Source organism: Perna viridis, chromosome 7 (genome assembly GCF_037379345.1).
Source record: "Perna viridis isolate PV_CMFRI_1.1 ecotype Kerala chromosome 7, ASM3737934v1, whole genome shotgun sequence".
NCBI classification, from domain to species: Eukaryota; Metazoa; Mollusca; class Bivalvia; order Mytilida; family Mytilidae; genus Perna; species Perna viridis.
In genome coordinates, this window is record NC_142451.1 from 10,252,327 (window position 1) to 10,272,286 (window position 19,960).

The 19,960-nt window shown below is 32.7% G+C and overlaps 1 protein-coding gene across 4 annotated transcripts in view; it reads left to right on the forward strand.

Annotated features, from left to right (window-relative positions):
• The window catches only part of LOC148611271 (uncharacterized), a 48,491-nt gene that overhangs the window by 14,664 nt on the left and 13,867 nt on the right, over positions 1-19,960 (forward strand). The window contains exon 2 of one of the 4 annotated variants that reach the window (XM_088591667.1): positions 4,592-4,649. The exons of 2 other annotated variants lie outside the window; for them this stretch is intronic. The gene's annotated coding sequence lies outside the window, so the exon portion shown is untranslated. Of the gene's footprint in view, positions 1-4,591; positions 4,650-11,852; positions 12,106-19,960 lie in introns of those variants that run through there. One more of the 4 variants, XM_088591668.1, reaches the window with a different exon arrangement.

The window sequence follows — 19,960 nt, forward strand, 5'->3', positions numbered from 1 at the left end:
AATGAAACTTGGCAGATTGTTCCTAAGGGTATCCTACACAACCTGATCGTTTAAAATTTTTGAAATGTTAAAAAACATGGACTCCATTACTAAAAATAGAACATTGGGATCAAAATACAGTTTTTTGCAAATAACTCGAAAACATTTTAATTGAGCAAAATTTTGATGGGGTATTATTGTTCACCAACAGAAGATGGACATATGCTGAAATTTTCAAAATATTTCGTCACCTGATGTAGGAGTTATGGCAACTGAAACAGATTTCACATGTACAACTTTGAAAATCTTCTTCTCTGAAACCTTATAACCAAATTTATTAAAGTTGGCATGATAGTTCCTTAGGGTATCTTTCACAAACTGAGCATTTAAAATTTTTGAAAAGTAAAAAATCATGGCTGTCATTACTAAAAATAAAAAGAGGTTAATGCAGTTTTTTGCTAGTAACTAAAAAAACAACAAAATTCTGATATACAGTAGTGTGTTATTGTTCACCATCAGAAAACGTACCTACTGTATTTTGATGTGTATTATGCACACATTTTTACATAGAAATCATTTCCAGAGCCTGGGGGTGTGTATTATGGGCATCAATAAATAAAAATTGGCCACAAAATAAAAGATTTTGGTTCAAGAAAAAACTTTACATAATGTAAACAAACAAAACAAAGGTGAAATGTTACTGAAAGAAAGTTTATCTAATCATCAAATGCATCTTTAAATGTTGAATTTTTAGTGATATTTTCTTCAAATCATGTTCAAATGACTTAATAACTTGTTTCAAACAAACGTACAATATTTCCTTCTTATAAAACATGGTTACAGATTTAAATGAAACAACTAAAAACCAAAAAGTAACAAAGTCCTCCTTTGTCGAATCCTCCTTATCAAATGCTTTTGCAGCTGAAAATGATTATTTTGAAATTTATTTTGATTGGTTCTTACAATTTTTCTTGATTGGTTCTTACAATTTTTCTTACAAAAAGAGTTACTGCCCTCGAAAAGTAAAATTTCAGCCAATATCTTGAAAACTTTGATAGATAGAATGAAAACTTCAGTTGCTGACATGATCTTTATGATAAGGCCTACAAAAGTTTGCAGGGAATCAAAGTTTTGGGACAACTCCTGTTAGTGTTATTGCCCTTGAAAGGCAAAAAATGATGTTTTTAGCAGTTTTTAGCCGATATCTTTATAACTATAATAGATAAAAAGAAACTTTCAGTTGATGAAATGATCCTTATGATAAGTCCTACCAAAGTCTTTTTTTGAGTCTAAATTGTTGGACAGCTTCTTAGAGTTACTGCCTTTGAAAGCAAAAATTTAAGCAGGTGATTGATTCAGGCTTTTGGGAGCCTCTTGTTATTTTTCTAACTGACTGACTTGATTTCTACAGGTCAAAAATCCATACACCAACAAATTCAAAAACTGACATACATAGAATTTTTATGGGATGTGAACTTGATCTTGACAGATCACTATTTACACACAGACATATATATTCACCTTTTTATACTAAAGAACTGTAAAGGTATGCATTAATAAGTGGAGTGCCTTCGATTAGTTTAGCAATATTTGTACTTCCCTAAAATCATCTGTGATATCAGGATGAAAATATTGTCTCTTCATTATAAATTTGGATAAACCGGGCAGAAGTCAACATTTTAATCAAACTCATTTCTGGCCTCTGTATGTATTGTTTTATTATTTTAATGCTGCTGGAGTATATGGGGCCACTATATAACTGATGTTGTTTTGGGGACAGCTTCAGTCTGCCCTGTGGTGTGTGGATTTCCCCATCATTAATTGAAGATCCATCGATGGCCTTGAGCTGGCATTTTTTATCCTTGTGGGGTAGTTGTATTTTTGACATATTCACCATATCCATCCTCATTATACCTTTTATCATTAAATCAGGGATGTCAGTAGAAGCCATCAATTGGCAAAATTGGATGCTTACTCGCTCAAATTTTGATGGCTACTCTATTTTCCAAAATAGATAAACACTTGCAAAATTTTCATTAGTCTTCCTGCTATTTAAAATAATACTGGCATCCCTACATAAGAAAACAGATTTCTCCAACAATAGTTATACCACAATATACACCCTATAACAATGTTTCAGGAAAATATTTGTCTAAACCTTTAATTCTAAACACTTGATTTTATTTTTATTGAAGAGATTTTAAATTAATGGTCATATGATGGTATTTTACTGTTGTCCTCCTTGTTATCATTAGGCATTTCATGTCTGGGCAATAATTTGAGTACGAGTGAATTGATCATTATGAAATATTACCACATGGTGCCATACCACAAAAGGAAGTATTAGATTGGTTTTTGGGGGTTGTGACTTGAACTGTGTAGGAATTAGGAGCCAGAAACAAGCATTTTCATGATGTCCAGACAATAAATTGATTAATTGTTGATGGATCTCTTTAAAATTGTACCACAAGGTGTCACACAGCAAAAGGAAGCCTGTGTATGATTTTGTGGAGTTTTGACTTAAATTGTCCATAAATTAGGCTCATAAAGTAGCCACAAACAAGCATTTTGTAGTACAAGGTGCCTTACTACAAGAGGATCACTGAGATCAATTTTGGTTTTGTGACATAAACTGATAAGGAGTAAGGAGTCCATTAGGGGCCAGAAACAAGCATTTTTCTGATGTACAGATATTATCTTAAGTGAAAGTGATTGGATCTCTTTGAATTGTACCAAAGGAAGGCTTGGATTGATTTTTGGGGTTGTGCTCATTGAAGAACAAGAGGCCTAAAAGTGATCACTGCCATTCTTATCAAATTATTTTCCTTTGTCAAATATTTAATCCCAAACAAAATCAGAACTATATATAAATTGAATGGTGTGTCAATTCTTGCCCCATTTTCATGGTCTGACCTTTGCTGTCGTATCAAGCTGCACCAAGTGAGGCATATTGCGCTCTTAATACTAAAAAAGTACATAATGTGCAAATTTTTTATATGTAAGCCAGTTAATAATTCTTAGATTATAAAGAATGACTAATTTTGTTTTCGGTCTATGAATAAATAACCACAATCATGTGGTGCCCACTTCAGCAGCAAAAGAAAAATATTATTGTAATTCTTGTATGAGTCATATATCTCCAAAACCTTTAAGTTAACAAAATTCTGACAAATGATAAAAGTGTCCAGCATATAAGTTCTATCTCTGTTTAAATTGTCTTTTAAATTTGTTGAGATATTTTGGAGTTGTTGCCCCTTTTCAACGTTTTTTTGGCTATTTTTAATGTTATTTCTTTCAAAAATCTTTTGTGAAACTACAAGAATAATCAGAACCAAACTTGGTATGAATACTCTAGGGTATTCTGCAAAGGGTATGTGGGGATTTTTTATCTGATGAAAAGCATGGTCACCATTACTAATAATGCAGGGCTCAGACAAAAGTTTTTTGCATATATCTCTCAAACTGTAAGGTTGAGCCAAATTCTGAAATAGATCAAAGTGTTCAGCACGATGAGATCTATCTGTAGTCAAATTGTCATTTTTATCAATTAAGCCATGTTGGAGTTATTGCCCTTCTTCGACATTTTGTTCCCGTTTTTTAATGTTATTTCTTCCGAAAATTTTCTCCTCTGAAACTACTGGACCAAACAGAAACAAACTTGGTATGAATGTTCCCCAGGGTATTCTGCATATAATTTACATGGGGATTATTATTCTGTTGAAAAACATGGTTGCTGTTACTAACATAGGGTCAGACAGAAGTTTTTCACATATATCTCAAAAACTGTTAGATTAAGCCAAATTCTATCAGTTGTCAAAATGATCCTATTATAAGATTTACAGAAGTCCGCATTGGGTCAAAGTTTTCAGACGACTCTTTGTTAGAGTTAAAGAGCTTGAAAGAAAAATTGTGTCTGTTTTTATATTTTTAAGCCAACTTTATAACTTTGATAGTTAGAAAGAAACTTTCAATTGCTGAAATGATCCTTATGATAAGGCCTACAAAAGTGTGCAGAGATGAAAATTGATGGAAGACTCTTTGTTAGAGTTATTGCCCTTGAAAGACAAAAAATGATATTTTTAGCAGTTTTCACCCCCTATCCCGAAGACTATAATAGATAAAAGGAAACTTTCAATTGATGATATGATCTTTATAAGTCATAATAAATCTTCGAGCCAAATTTGTCAGACAATATATTAGAGTTATTACCCTTGAAAGGCAAAAAATTAAAGCAGATGAGCTTTGTGTTTTATTTTCACATAATTACCATGTCTTTAGATTCGGATGTCTCAATTGTCTTTCTGTTTTTATTCTTCTTTATTTTTTTGCCCACTTTTACCAAGTTGTTGTGTTGTCTTATTTTTATTTTCCCATTTGCATTTTACAATTACTTATCATCATGCGAAGGTCAGTGACTTGTAAATTTTTTTATAATAAGGTATGATTTGTGCTCTTTTGGGCAATTGGTTTTGAATTAATCATCAGCTCAAACATTTTATGCAGTATACACTCTGATAATTTAAGTCAATAGTATTTATGCTCCTTCCATATTTTAATCATTCATGTGTATACATTTTTTAATTAACAATATTCTTTCATTTTTTATCATCAGGATTTCATGTGGAACAAAGTGCTGAAAACTAAAAGTCTGAAAAGTTCAAACAGGCATTGTAATCTATATAATAAGTAACACATTTCAATGAACACAATCAGTTGTATTATTACAGTCCATAATTTCACAATTTTTACAACTTAACAAAACCTTCAAAAGCAGTTGTAAATTTTCTTTTAAGAATCACCTTTTACAATTAAGTGTAAGTATTTGTAAGAATCAGGCAAAATGGGAAAAATCAGAAACATGCATGTCAAAACCCCACTGATCTGACAATATAATTTCACTTAAGAATGCCTTCTTTATTTGAAAAAAAACCATTATTTGATATCTGCATCATTGGATTTGCACATAATTTTTCAATAGAATGTTAGAAAAATGAGGTTTTGACTGAGTTATTTACCCTTGAAATGTTCATTTACAGTGCATTTCAATAAAATTATATCTCAATACACCAACATGATATAAAAAATCTTGTTTTTTCCTTGATTCTGATGGTGCAAATAGTCAAATTTAAACTATTAGAATGATGGGTTGCTCATTTGCTTTGTTACTTTGTTACTTTATGTTCTTTGTTGTGTTTGTCTGTTTTCCATGTCTGGTCTTTGTCGCTGGATTACATTCTTTTGATTACCGCTCTTACCTTGGTTCCCTTGATTACTCTTTCATACCATGTTTCACCCACTGTCTGATTCTTACAAAGACTGACAATTAAATCAGTTTATATGTATGGAAAATTTCTTTCATATCAATATGAGTTATATTGCTAGATTTGTGGATTGTAACCCTAACTTGGCTCACATTATTCATTATGGACTCGTTGAAAAATTACTTTTGCAATTGCTCTCATTCATGGGATCTTCTTCTGTATGACATTAAAAATTACCCCAATGCTCAGGGACAAATAAAATTTACATTTAGCCCAGTTGAAATTACAACTTTCATGTTAGAAGTAAAAGCAATATTTCCTTATTTTTAAAGGCATCACTTACAGTGAAAGTAGGTCTAGTAGTCGCTCAACTACATAGGTTTGTCCATTAATCCATTAGTTGTAGGGATGACATACTATCTAATCTGTAACTCAAAACATATTGCAGTGAAAGTAGGTCTAGTAGTCATTCAACTACATAGGTTTGTCCATTAATCCAATAGTCGTAGGGATGACATACTATCTAATCTGTAACTCAAAACATATTACAGTGAATGTAGGTTTAGTAGTCGCTCAACTACATAGGTTTGTCCATTAATCCATTAGTCGTAGGGATGACATACTATCTAATCTGTAACTCAAAACATATTACCAGTATTAAACATTTAAACTTTGCACCTTGTATAAGTACATTTTGTAGATATACATTTATTATGGAGAAATTTGTTAAATTTTTACCATGTTGCACGTAATCATTTTTGGTCACATTACGTTTTGGATGGTACCTATGGGTACTTTGATTAAGTGCTACTTAAGGAGGTAGACCTAGGGTAAGGGACACAACTCATACCAATCATCAGAACGTTTGTATTCAGCATTTTACATCAGTGTCATGTAAGCATCAAAGTTACTTAGATTAATTTCATTCTATGTCAAATGAAAGCTTGATAGCCTTTGGTGAAATTGAATATGATACAAACATATCACTGACTTCATGAGCTATGTCCCTTACCCTAGGTCTACCTCCTTAAGTGTCTCTCTCTGTTAGAATTAAACAATATCTGTGCCATCAAAATCAAGGAAAAAAGACAAGATTTTCCATATTGCTTTGGTAAATTGAGTTATAATTTCATTGAAATCATTTTTCTAACATTCTATTGAAAAGTTTATGAGCAAACCCAGTGATGCTGAGATCAACTAATTGTCTTTTCAAATTTAGAAAGCATCTTTAAGTGAAATTGTATTGTCAGATTGTTAGGGTTTTGACATGCATGTTTCTGATTTTTCCCAATTTGCCTGGTTATTTAAAAACTTACACTTAAACAATATCAACCCATTATTATTCAAACTTTGCACAGTGTTTATACACATATTGAAAATGTGCTCCTTATATTTTCATCTTGTTGAACTTGGAAAATTTTTCAAAGCTGTATTCTATCATTACTAAATTACTATAGGAAATTGTACCCCACACACTAGTTTTTCACTTGCTCAATGTAAGTTACTTCAAGAGTTTTTCGATTGCTCAGTGTGAATTACTTAACGAGTTTTTCACTTGCTCAATGTAAGTTACTTCAAGAGTTTTTCGCTTGCTCGGTGTAAATTACTTGAGGAGGTTTTTCACTTGCTCAGTGTAAATTATTTCAGGAATTTTTCACTTGCTCTATGCTTGTATACATATTGAAGATATTTATGTGTTGACTGTTATATGATGGTGATGCAGGTCCAGACATGTATGTGTCTTGTTGAAAATCATTTTTTTTATTTGGACATTTGGGGTTCACATTCACTTTCATTAATTGTCAAGTAGAAGATCCTGGGTTTCCAAGTTTAAAATCAATGAAAAGTTTATAAAGTCTCAATGAAAAGGGTTTAAGGTCTAGGATCTAGGTAAATGAAAAGGACCTAGGTAAGAAATGGAAGGTTCTGGATCTTGGAAATACCTCTAATTTGGATCCCTGGATATGTGAAATAATATCTAATCCCAACTAGACAAGTTATCCAATTAAATGACTCCATTGCCAAACTTGATTTATAGGCTTATTAAAAGTGTGTTATGTTTAATACAAAATACTCTTTTTATTTATTGGATGGCCATGCAACCATGTGCAATAAACTGGTTATAATAGTTACTGATATAAATAGAAAACCCAATAATATGTTTAGTTATGTAATGTTATGTAATTGCTCCTATTATGGGACTTTTGTGAAACATAATGATTATTGGAGTACCAAATATGAAATTAATTAAATAACATATGGCAAGAAATTTTTCTTTAACAAAGTATGCAGCATGTTCTGCTTAGTTTTAGAAGTCTACTGGCAGATAAATTCTAACAAGATGCATGGAAATAATATAATACACACACAACTGAACTGCAAACAGATATTTAACATATATTAGTATACTAACAGTTTGTAGTGAATGAAAACTAATTGTTCCCTATTAAAAGTTGATACTTGAAAAAGAGATTATGACCATTTCGGGGGCTTTTTGGCTTGACTATGATTTTATGGATTTTTATGACACTATGAAATTATTCCATAAGGTGCCATTTTGTGAAAGGAAGCTTGGGATTGATTTTAGGGGTTGTGACTGTAACTAATTAGGAAAATGGGGCTGAAAGGGGACAAGAAACAAGCATTTCATGATTTTCAGACAATAACTTGAGTAAATGTGAGTAAATTGCTTTCAAATTGTACCACAAGATGTCATACCACAAAAGTAAGGCTGGAATTGATTTTAGGGATTGTCAATTGAATTATATAGGAATTGAGGGCAAAAGAGTAGCAAGAAACAAGCATTTCATAATGTGCAGATAAAAGCTCAACTTTAAAAATATGAATCTTTTTGAAATTGTACAAGGTGCCTACCATAAATATGTAAGGCAGGGACCAATGTTTGAGTTTGTGACAGTAAATCTTTAGGGATTAGGACTTAAAATACCAGTAAGCCAAAAGCAAGCATTTTCATTATATCTTGAAAGTTAGAGATCTCTGTGATATTGTACCACAAAGTGCCAAACATCCAAAGAAAAAGTGGGATTAATTTTTAGTCCCTTACCAGCTTTAGCTGAAGGGGACTTTAGATTGGCACTCTGTCCATCTGTCTGTCAGTTCGGAAAAAAAATTGGAAGTTTTTCACACTTTTTTTCTGAACGCTTGAAGATATAAAGATGATTTTTGGTATGAAAGACAACCTTGATGAGTTACAGATCAGGTTTACGTTTTATTCCGCTTCACTGATTTTTGTCTGAGTTATGGCCCTTTAACTTTGAAAAATTTACTGAAATTTAAGTTTTCCATTCTTTTTTTTAATGCTTGCAGATTATGCACCCACAGTGTTAAGTTGGGGGAGGTATATTGTTTTACTCCTGTCAATAATTCTGTCTGTCAATCCTGTTCAGGATGGACTGAGTCATTTTGTCACCATTTTCAGGGAAAAGTGTACACATCTTTTCCAGATAACTCCTCCTTTATTTAGGTTAAGAAGTTGATACTTTACAGAATGATATTATATTGATTGAAGATTGCATCTTATCAAGCTTTTGATTTCTATCAATATTTGACATTTTCATGGATGGTTAGACTATGTAGTCATTTTGTCACCATTTTGAGCAAGTAGGTTACATGTCTACTACGGATGTCTCCTTCTACAGTATTTAAGATAGGTAGTAAATAATTTATCTGAGTTATGGCCTGTGAACTTTCAAAAATTCAAGTTTTCCACACTTTTGTAGCTCACCTGGCCGAAGACCAAATGAGCTATTGCCAATACTTGCATCTGTTGTCGTTAACAATTTTTCTAACTCTTCTTCTCTGACAATACTTGACCAATTGAAACCGAACTTGTAAGAATGTTCCTAGGGGTATCCTGCATTGAACTGATGTGGGGATTTTTGATCCGTCGAAATACTTGGCCACTGTTACTAAAAATTGAATGGAGGGGTCAGACAGTAGTTTTCGCATGTATCTCAAAAACTGTAAGGTTAAGCTGAATTTTGACATGGATAAAAGTGTTTAGCATGATGAGATCTATCTGTGGTTAAATTTTCATTTCGATCTGTTAAGCCATGTTAGAGTTATTGCCCTTTTTGACTTGTTTTTTTTTTTTTTTTGCTATTTTTAATGTTATTTCTTTCAAAAATCTTTTTCCGACACTACTTGACCAATTGGACCCAAACTTGGTATGAATATTCCTTGGGGTATCCTGCATAAAATTGATGTGGGGTGTCAGCCATGTCAGCTTTTCTCATCACATGGCGATGGTCAGAATTTGATAAAAGTTAATGACAATCATCCTTGACATGTCTACTCCCAGAATTTTGTCCGTCATGGTCCCTCACCAATAAACATGGCCACTGTTACTAAAAATAGTACATAAGGTTATTACTGTATATAAGAAATCTGATACATCTGAGACTCTTTGGCTCAAGGAGATCCATCTTCCCTGAAAATTTCAAGAAAATCGATCTTCTTAATTTTGGAGTAGTTGCCCTTTTTTGCTAATTTTATCTTTTTTTCAGTTTTTGCCTAGTCTTTGGAAATTAAATGCAGATTAATGATTAATGTAAATAGATAAAATGTCCAGTATTTCAATATTTATTATTAGTGCTAATTTAAGAACAAACTGTTGACCCTTCTTGGAGTTAAAACCCTTGAAAGTATCATTTTTGATGTTTTTATCAGTTGTTGCCTAATATTTATAAACGAAAGCAGATTGATGATTAACGTAAATTGATAAAATGTTCAGTATTTTAATTATTGGTACAAGTTTTAGAAAAAATCTGTTGACACTTCTTGGAGTTATGGTCCTTAAAAATGAAGTTTTTAAAAGTATTTGCCTATGATTTAGAAAACTAAAGCAGATTGGTGATAATTGTTATTGTTAAAATGTTCAATATTCAAATATCTATTATTGGTACGAATTTCAGGGAAATCTGTTGAGACTTCTTGAAGTTATGGTCATTGAAAGTGTTATTTTTGATGTTTTTGTTAGTTTGTGCCTATTATCTAGAAAAGGAAACCAGATTGATGATTAATGGAAATTGATGAAATTGTCAGTATTTCAATATCTATTGGTGGTACTAATTTCAGTAAAGTCTGTTGACATATCATGAAATTATGGCCCCAGAAAGTCATATATGTACATATATCGAAAGATCTGTGATTGGTGCAAATTTAGGAAATGTCTGTTGATTGCATTTTTTAATGAGTTTTTGCACTTTTAGTATGTTATTCAGTTTACATCAGTAAAATCACGATTAATGTTCAAATGTTCAGTATCATGACAAACATCATTCTTATTTTCATCAAATATTTAATCGGAATCAAAATTCTGAGATGTTTCAAGTTAGAATGGTGTGGTCATACTTACCACAACTGTTAAGTGTTCAACCTCTGTGATCATATAAAGTTGTGTCCAGCGAAGCATTTTATTATTTTATGGGCTGTTTAATTTGGAAATTTGCTCTAACCCCAAATTACCACAATCCTAGAAAATAATGGAGAAATTTAATATTTTTAAAAGAAAATTGATATAGTATTAATACTGCCCCGTGCAGGTCCGGGTGTTAAAAGAATAGGCCTGCAGCAGCGCTAAGCTTGTCGTAAAAGGCAACTAAATAGTGCTCAGAAACCTAGCCAGGGGCTAGGCGCTCTGCCCACAGAGCAACTGGGATGTGTGCCCCAGGTGGTGGAATGGGGTACCCCTGGCGTGTTACATGCTGGGGTTGTCAGGCTATAATACGGAAAACCTGACCGCAAACCATAGTGGTGCACCGTGTTGGGAAAGATGCCACGTTCCTCGCACGTTAAAGAACCCTGCTGTGGTATTCGATAGGAGTAGGAACATTTGCGCTCCGCCACAGGAGGCTAAATTGCCCGACCTTACCCATCCCCCCTTTTTCCAGTGGCAATCAAAATTTGTCGACCCTATTATCCTTGTGACCCATCCTTTTTTTTCATTTCATGTTCATTTTATCATCCATTTCATGTTCTTTGTCTGAATATAGCTGAAATATTGCTGCTCGGACGTTAAACCCCAACCAACAAACAAACAAAAGTATTAATACTAGTTGACCTTCTTGTACTTAATGGTAAGACCTTTACTGTATTGAATGAAATATGATTATTTTATTATATGAGGTCATCATAATTTTTTTAAAATATTTCAACTGCTGTTACACATTTATATCAAGACAAGGATTTCTTGCCTGTAGAGAAGAGAACGAAACTCCTTGTGTGACATTGACCTGTCAAAAATAGCATAACAAAGTGGCAACTGTCATGAAATAATTTAAGCTGACATCAAAGAATGCAATAAAATTTTAAACAATGACTTGGCCGTGACCATATAGTTTCCTGGTATTAGGACAAAAACATTTTTTTTTACTTCGTAACCCGAATCTCTTATGTGCATTTAAATGGCTTAATTAGATATCTATTTAAAAACAACTGGTTGGCTTATAACTGGGAATGTCGGTTATAGTTAGGTAGAATTACACCCAAGTCTGTATTTTGACTTGGTGTATACAATATCTTATTACAAAAAGCCATCTACCGTTTTATTCTATTGAATAGGACTGAGATTAACATTGAATAGGCATATTGTATGAGATTTTGAATTCGGTAAAACTTATTCAAGGATGATTGTGTAATGAATAAGAAAACAAAGTCATTTAAACCTTGTATTGCATTTGATTAAACCCCCTATCAGTTCATTTTCGTGGTGTTTTTATTTTGGGCACACAAGTGCGAAGAAGAAAACCATTCCAAAGTACTCACCTTGTAATCATATTTCAATGTGTGTGAATTCAGTGATGGGATATTTTGATGATGGAATAATTGTTATGTTCTTAATCATGTAAGATATTCACATGTGAATTAAATTATAACAAGTTGACCAGTTGAAATTGTGAACACAGTGGCGAAATCAAGATTTTGGAAAGTATCCTTAAGAAAACAACATCTAAAGATAGATTGAAAAAGATGAGTAATGGTCACGTCATTCAGAATCTTGGTACATTTTACCTTTTGAATATACCAGTATGTTATACATGTACATGTACTAAGGTCATTGATACAGGTCACTGTGACAAGATGTTATGTGCTAACAAAAATAATTTTAAAAAATGCAAGGTCTAACTTAAATTATATTTATCTAAGTACAAGTTTTATGGCATTGCCACAAGTACCAGGTATTTGTGTCCCATAGTTGTTTGTCATTGTCTGAAGTGCCTGTGCTCCTTAGGCCAAATAAAAAAATAAGTGTGTTTTTTGGTTTCCTGACCGACCCTATTTTTTTAAAGGCGAATTGCCAACCCTAGCATTTTTTCGGCAAAAATCGGAAATTCCGGAGTTACTCAGATCTCGTTCTGGCATTTTCATACATGGATCACGTTGGGCTTTTCCAATATTTACCCAGATAATCTAGTCGTTATATTACGTTCCCTACGATCACTCCATTGGCATTGAAACGAATACGGAGAAGGGTTACGCCAATGTTGCAATTTGCAATTTTTATTAGATCTGACGACAAAAATAACCTTTTGGCGATTTCTCTGCACCTTGGTTTTGTATATTAAAACTGACAAAAAGTTTGACAGCAACCGATATTCTCTCTAATTAAACAATTGTGTTGACACCTGGTCAGAGTTGAATGAGCATAATCAATTTACAACTGAAACCAATCAAATGTAATTAGACCAAGTGATCGGGACTCACAATATCATCATGGGAGAAGTCATTCAGATGCCAAAATAGAATCTGGTCAAAGGTAAACACTATCATGGCCATGTGCACATGGCTACATACAGGCATCACAGACCTTTTAAACCATATGATACAATCAGAATCAGATTTACCAGATAACAGAATTAATTTAATCCAATTAACAATGATTATCCCATCAGGAAGTGTTTAAAAACACTTCGAAATGCAATAATTGATAAAAGAATATGGATGACATTTGCTTACACTTTTTTGGCAGGAAAATCGGTAAACAAATAGAATAGGGATTCCCAAAATGTAATTAATGTAATACTAACTGCATTAAGTAATAGTGATTCTAAAATCGAGTAGGAGTACAAGGAATAATTTAAAACGGACATTATTAATGGTCCATGGTAGTTTGCTAGAAATTTTATCACATGAAAAAAGAATCCAGTTAGTTGAAAATTTATAGATAAAAAATCAAATCATATTTTTAAATAAATTTAATTAGACCACAAAGGATAAGGGTCAACATATGTGCACAGTAATATAAAGTCCTTGATAGAAATAAACCACCTGTTTCTGGAGTAGTACTTTATTATTTTGCATATAAAAAGTGACGAATGGATTTAGATCCTGACTAAGACTAGAGCTAAATACCAGCTTTATACATGCATCAAGAGTGAATCTGGGGTACATGTATGTCATGAATGAAGGAGTTATTTTGTTGAATTGACAAAGATAACTCATCAGTGGACTAACTAAGTGTCATATCTTAAAAAATACAATAAATTATTTTGGCACCCAAGTTTTGAAAATTGGCAGGTGGCAAATTTTCTGGCGATAGAATTTTGGAAGCCAGAGCACCCCTATAATATTGCCCAACATGGTGGCATACATGTTGCAGGCCGCATCAAATCTTCAAGTTACAAGTCTATTCCTTAAATGTAATGACATGGATAAGAGAAAAGAAATCATGGTTATAGAAGAAAACTGCTGGTTTACACTATGTATCACCAGCATCACGAATTATATCCTATTTCATCTACCCTATTTATGAAGTCTTGAAGTTTTCCAAATTTAAAAATATTGAGTACTACTTGTATTCAATCAATATTTTGATTATGATCTTCCTACGTATTTGATTTTAATGCTGCTGATGAGCGGTTACTCCTTTAACACATGTACAGCATATCGAAATTTACAATGTATAAAACTGGTAGTTTTTGTATATTTTTTTTTGCCGTATATCAGTTCTATGTCATTGTCCAAAGTATCTGTGCTCTATATATCATTTTTATGTCATGTCCCAAGTATCTGTGCTCCTTACATTATTTTACGTCCTTGCCCCAAGTACCTGTGCTCCTCAGTTTTATGACATTGTCCCAAGTACCAGTGCCCCTTATATCATTTTTATGTTATATCTCTAAGTGTCTATGCACCATATATCAGTTTAATGTCATGTCCAAATACCTGTGCTCCTCAGTTTTTATGACATTGCCCGAAGTACACATGCTCCTGGTATCAGTTTTATATCATTGTCTCAAGTACCTGTGCCCCTTATATCATTTTTATGTTATTGCTCTAAGTGTCTATGCACCATATATCAGTTTAATGTCATGTCCAAATACCTGTGCTCCTCAGTTTTTATGACTTTGCCCAAGTACACATGCTCCTGGTATCTGTTTCATATCATTGCCCCAAGTACCTGTGCTCCTCAGTTTTTATGACATTGCCCCAAGTACACATGCTCCTGGTATCAGTTTTATATCATTGCCCCAAGTACCTGTGCTCCTCAGTTTTATGACATTGCCCCAAGTACCTGTGCCCTTCAGTTTTTTGTCATTGTCCCAAGTACCCATGCACCTTATATCAGTTTTATGTCATTCCCCCAAGTACCTGTGCTCCTCAGTTTTATGACATTGCCCCAAGTACCTGTGCCCTTCAGTTTTTTGTCATTGTCCCAAGTACCCATGCACCTTATATCAGTTTTATGTCATTCCCCCAAGTACCTGTGCTGTTCAGTTTTATATCATTATCCCAAGTACCTGTGCACTGCAGTTTTATGTCATTGTCCCAAGTACCTGTGCCCTTCAGTTTTATGTCATTGCCCCAAATACCTGTGCCTTTCAGTTTTATGTCATTGCCCCAAATATCTCAGTTCCTTATATCATTTTTATGTCATTGTCCTAAGTACTTCTGCTCCATAGTTTCATGTCATTACCTCAAGTACCCATGCTCCTTATATCAGTTTTATGTCACTGTCCTAAGTACCCATGCTCCTTATATCAGTTTTATGGCAGTGTCCCAAGTATATGTGAACCTTATATCAGTTTTATTTACAGTTAGTACAGAATAGTGCTTGTTTTCGCATTGTATTCTTAAAATGTATTCCCCGAATTGCTATTTTTTAGCAGTTTAGAACAATTTTTATGGTCATCTGAAAGCAAATTCTTAATAAAGTTTCAAAGACCCAGTTGTAAAAAGAGTCATTGACCTCAAGCTATAGTTTCATTTACTGTAATAGACAGCTGTTGGAAATGATCTTCTAGATTGTAAATTTGTATCAAAAGCCAACCAGAAATGGATAAGTCATTGCTATTGCAACCTGCCATATTATATAAAGCAAAATAATTTTGTACTAGGTCATTCTATACCATGTTACATTTTTCAAATTATTATGAGAATCTGATTTGTTTTTTCTTTAGAAGTTATGGCCCTTGTTATTTATGTCTTTACAGATTTTCATAATTTTTTGTGGTTGTTGCTTCAAGAAAACAAGTGTGATCATTTAAGATGGACGTATTATGGTTTCCGTTGTCTTTCCATCAGTCGTATTATGATTTCCGTTGTCTTTCCATCAGTCGTATTATGGTTTCCGTTGTCTTACCATCAGTCGTATTATGGTTTCCGTTGTCTTTCCATCAGTCGTTTACTCTTTGCACAATAACTAAGAAATGCTGCCTCTATTTTTTTTGGAAGTTTTGTGAATTGTTTGATTTGATTGATGTGAGCTTCCTTTCAATTTTTGTAAAAGTCAACCGTCAATTTTGACAGGAAGTATTATGGTATACCACTGTCAGTCTGTCTTTTCATCTGTTAGCAACACTTTGTACAATAACTCCAAAACGCATTTCTATTTTGTGATATCTTTTTTTTTTAGGTTTTCATGCTCTAACTTAAAAAAAACTGCTTTCATCCAAAGGCCACAAAACTTTTAGATATTTATTTTATCTATGGTCAGAGGCTCCTATTCATTTTTTGTAAAATTTTTATTTCACTTTTTCAATTTTGAGTTTTTTTTCTATTTTCACACTGTAACTGAAAAACACTTCAAACAGATGCCACAAAACTTTGAGGTATTCTTTGTATTAGGATCCATTTCAGTTCTATAAAATTTTAATTTCACATTTTAGATTTTTGGCACATGCTTTATAAAAAAGCAGGGTGGTTTTTCCTTTTTTGCACTTGAATTGAAAAAATTATTTAGCCAAGGCCACAAAACTTTGAGATACTCTTTGTAACCATCGTCACAGGCTCCCATTAGTTTTAAAAAAAATTGGCACTTTTCCCTTAAAGAAGGGAAGAAGTCTTTCCATTTTCTTGCGTATCATGCACTAATTGCACAGCTCTTTATTAATTCATAGGACTTCATTGGTGCAAAAAGGGGGTGAATTGTTTCCTCATATTAATAAAAGCTTCCTTTTAGTTGTTGAAATGTATGATTCTACGATTTAGAGTTATAGGACTTCATTCATAAAAAAGGGGAAATTTTGCAGTTTTCAGACTATAGTTCAGTAGTGTTTGAAATTTTAGTGAATTGTTTCTTTTGCATGATGAGAGCTCAATTTTGATTTTTATTAGATTTTTCATTTGTGAGTTTTGGGACTTTATTCATAAAAAAAGAGGAGATTTCCCATATCAGTGCAATAACCTGAAAATGCTTTTTCTTGAAACTTTGTTGAATAGTCTATTTCTATTAGTGTAAGCTCCTTTTTGAATTTTATATAGTTTGCATTTTTGAGTTATGGATTTTACAATTTTGCCTCTAACATGCTAGATTCCAATTTTATCCTGGATTACCCTATCCTTTTAAAAATCTGCTTGGAACATTATGAGCTTTTCATCTGCTAAAATTTTCGAACCCTTCTTGACTATTTGAAATCTGGAATGCTGATTCAGAATGAGAAACGGTAAATAGTGTAAGATCTCATCAACTCTCTTACAATCAGTATCTTGTCGTGCGTTTTCGGCTCTAAATTTTTGTTCATTAAAACTGTTGGATAATGACACAAGATTTTGCCAGTGAATAAGTGTGTAAACATCAATAGTTTATATAGCCTAGTAGTCTGTAAAAAAAAATGTGATTCAGGTTTACTTTTGATGGAATTTCCAGGACTTATGTACCCAGTTTAGAAGTACTTGTATTGCATTTAAAATATTAAAAGGATTATTAATATCAAATAGGTTACAAATTTATGCCTGGTTGAACTTTATTGTACCTTCCACAAATAGAGTTCCTTAGGTATATTTAGGAATCAGCTTGTCTGTATGTGTAACTATCCAACATGTCTGTCTGTCAGATACAGGTATCCAGGATTTAACATGATTTAATTTTAAGTGCACTTGAACTTGGTGTATTATTGTAACATGATAGTTTGGTAGTTTTTCTAGTGCTGCTTTCATACTGATGTCTGTAAAGAATAGGCATTGGAGTTTCATTATATTTTTTTTTGCAATGCAGGTACCTTTGGTTTTGTAGGTGGTACTTTTCATCATTTTGTTTAGTAAAAATGTATGAAATTTTAAAATTCTGGAGGTACCTTTCAGTAGTTTAGAAGGGTAGAAGTACCTGGCACCACCTCTTAATGAAAGACCTGCATAGTACAAGGATACCACAAGGGTCAGACTTTGATTTATTTTTTAGGGTTATGACCATATTTGGTCAACAACAAAAAAAGAAATGAGAAGTTGTACATGTATTGAAGGTAGTTATGAGACTATAATAATTGTTGTGATGTATGTCAAACGTAAGCGTTATATTACCAAGAAAATTAGCTGTTAAGAGCCATTGTTAGTAGTGTTCCAGTTTTCTTGGGTTTTATAGTCATACAACACCCAGAAATCTCCACACAATTTATTATTCCAAGGCAAGTGAGGTCCAAAACTGTAGGAATTAAGGTTACAGACTACCAATTCAACAAAAGAGCATCTGGAATGTACACGAAAATAGTTCTACGCAGAAATTACCTCTGAAAAGGAAAAACATTTCTGTACATTTTAAAAGTGCATTTTTTTTCTTGTGCTGTATAGCCTTATTTCCATAATGATTTCTAAATATACTCCGATCTGAGTAAACACTGGGATTTCCCATGCTATTTATAGACCTTTCACTTCTGGTGACCAGTACTGCACTGCAAGTTTGCTAACCCCACATATCATTCTGTGGATTGTGAGCTGACATATGTAGAATTATGCTGATATATATATCCTCTGTAGGTTAAAGTTAAGGTAAAGTCTAGAGAAGCTACTGAATGTTGTGAAATTAGCATTGAAGCTTTAGTGGTTTCTAACCTTAATGAAATATCAATAACCTGCTAAAATTAATTCTCACTTATGAACTATTATCACTATATTTATATTGTGGCTAAATATTAATTTGATCTGGTGTATTGTTGCATTCTGTCTCCTTGGATCAAGACTAGAAATCCACATTTATTCCTATTTCTACAACATCTGCCTAATGATTGGATATGGCTGTACTTAACTGAATGATACAAGTTGGTAAGTAACAGGTCATTGAACTTTCTGCTGTGGATAACATGTGTCAATGAAACCTGTCTATATTGACCCTATTAGGACTTTAGACTTTGTTCAGTTTAGACAGTTGTTAGGTTTACACAGGTTCAAATTATATAAACTGATATAAATGGTCTTCTAAGTGTCTTGTTTAGACAGGTTTTTTCAGGGATTGGTTAAGACAGGTTCACTAAATGTAATATCAAAAAACAAAAAGGTATTATACTGATAAATCAGTTCAAGTTTATAGATTTCAAGGAGTTTTCTTTTCTATATAGAATTTAAGTGTTACTGGTTGTAATATGGTCATTGCTCTCCTTTTTGACATGTAGCTGATTCATTGACCATCTCACAATTTAACTGTCGTCTTTCCTCTTTAAGTGTAATGGGTTTAGATCATGAAGTGAAGAAAGTTTCTCGTGCATTAATAAAATCATGAATTAGGAAATAGTTTTCTTAATATGATGCAATGTGTTGTGACGGTCATTTTACAATTCATTGGTTAGTTATTCTCTTGTGGTAGTAATGTATGAAAAGTGATTTGTATAAAACTTTTCATGCATGCTGATATCAGTATATGGAAGTTCAATAGCAGTACATTTCCCGCCAGTTTTATATTAATTTTAGTAACTTGATATAGTAATGAAACTTCATGATGATTATGGTGTGTGACGCATCAAGAATTTCTATGCAGAGATTTGAAAACTTATTTGAAATGTTGTAAAAGAAAATTGAACAATTATGTAAAAAAAAAACTTTATCTGCTAAATGGCCCATTACATTTTTGAAAAGTAAAGCTTTTGATATATATATATTTTTTTTTTCAATCAGGCTATACCAAATGTTTACCTAGAAAACTGTTTTGAATCACTTAGCACCAACATTCTTTGGGCTAGTTTGAACTGAGGATGTGATATTCTTGTAAGTTACCTAGGTGCCAAAATAAAAGAGACCTAAGTTTGAATATATTTCTATAGATAAAAATAGAAAAATCAATGACTGAATTCTTCAAAGTCGCTAATTTACTGAAATTATGAGTGCTAGAAGTCGCTAACATTATTAGCGACTTAAAAACTGACTAAGTTCAGGAATTGAAATAAGACAAAATAAACAGAAAATGAGATCATGCAAGCTTTATGTTTTCAAGAGGGGTCTTAGAATTTATGTCATATGAATTAGAGAATTTAATGTAAAAAATAAGTTATATG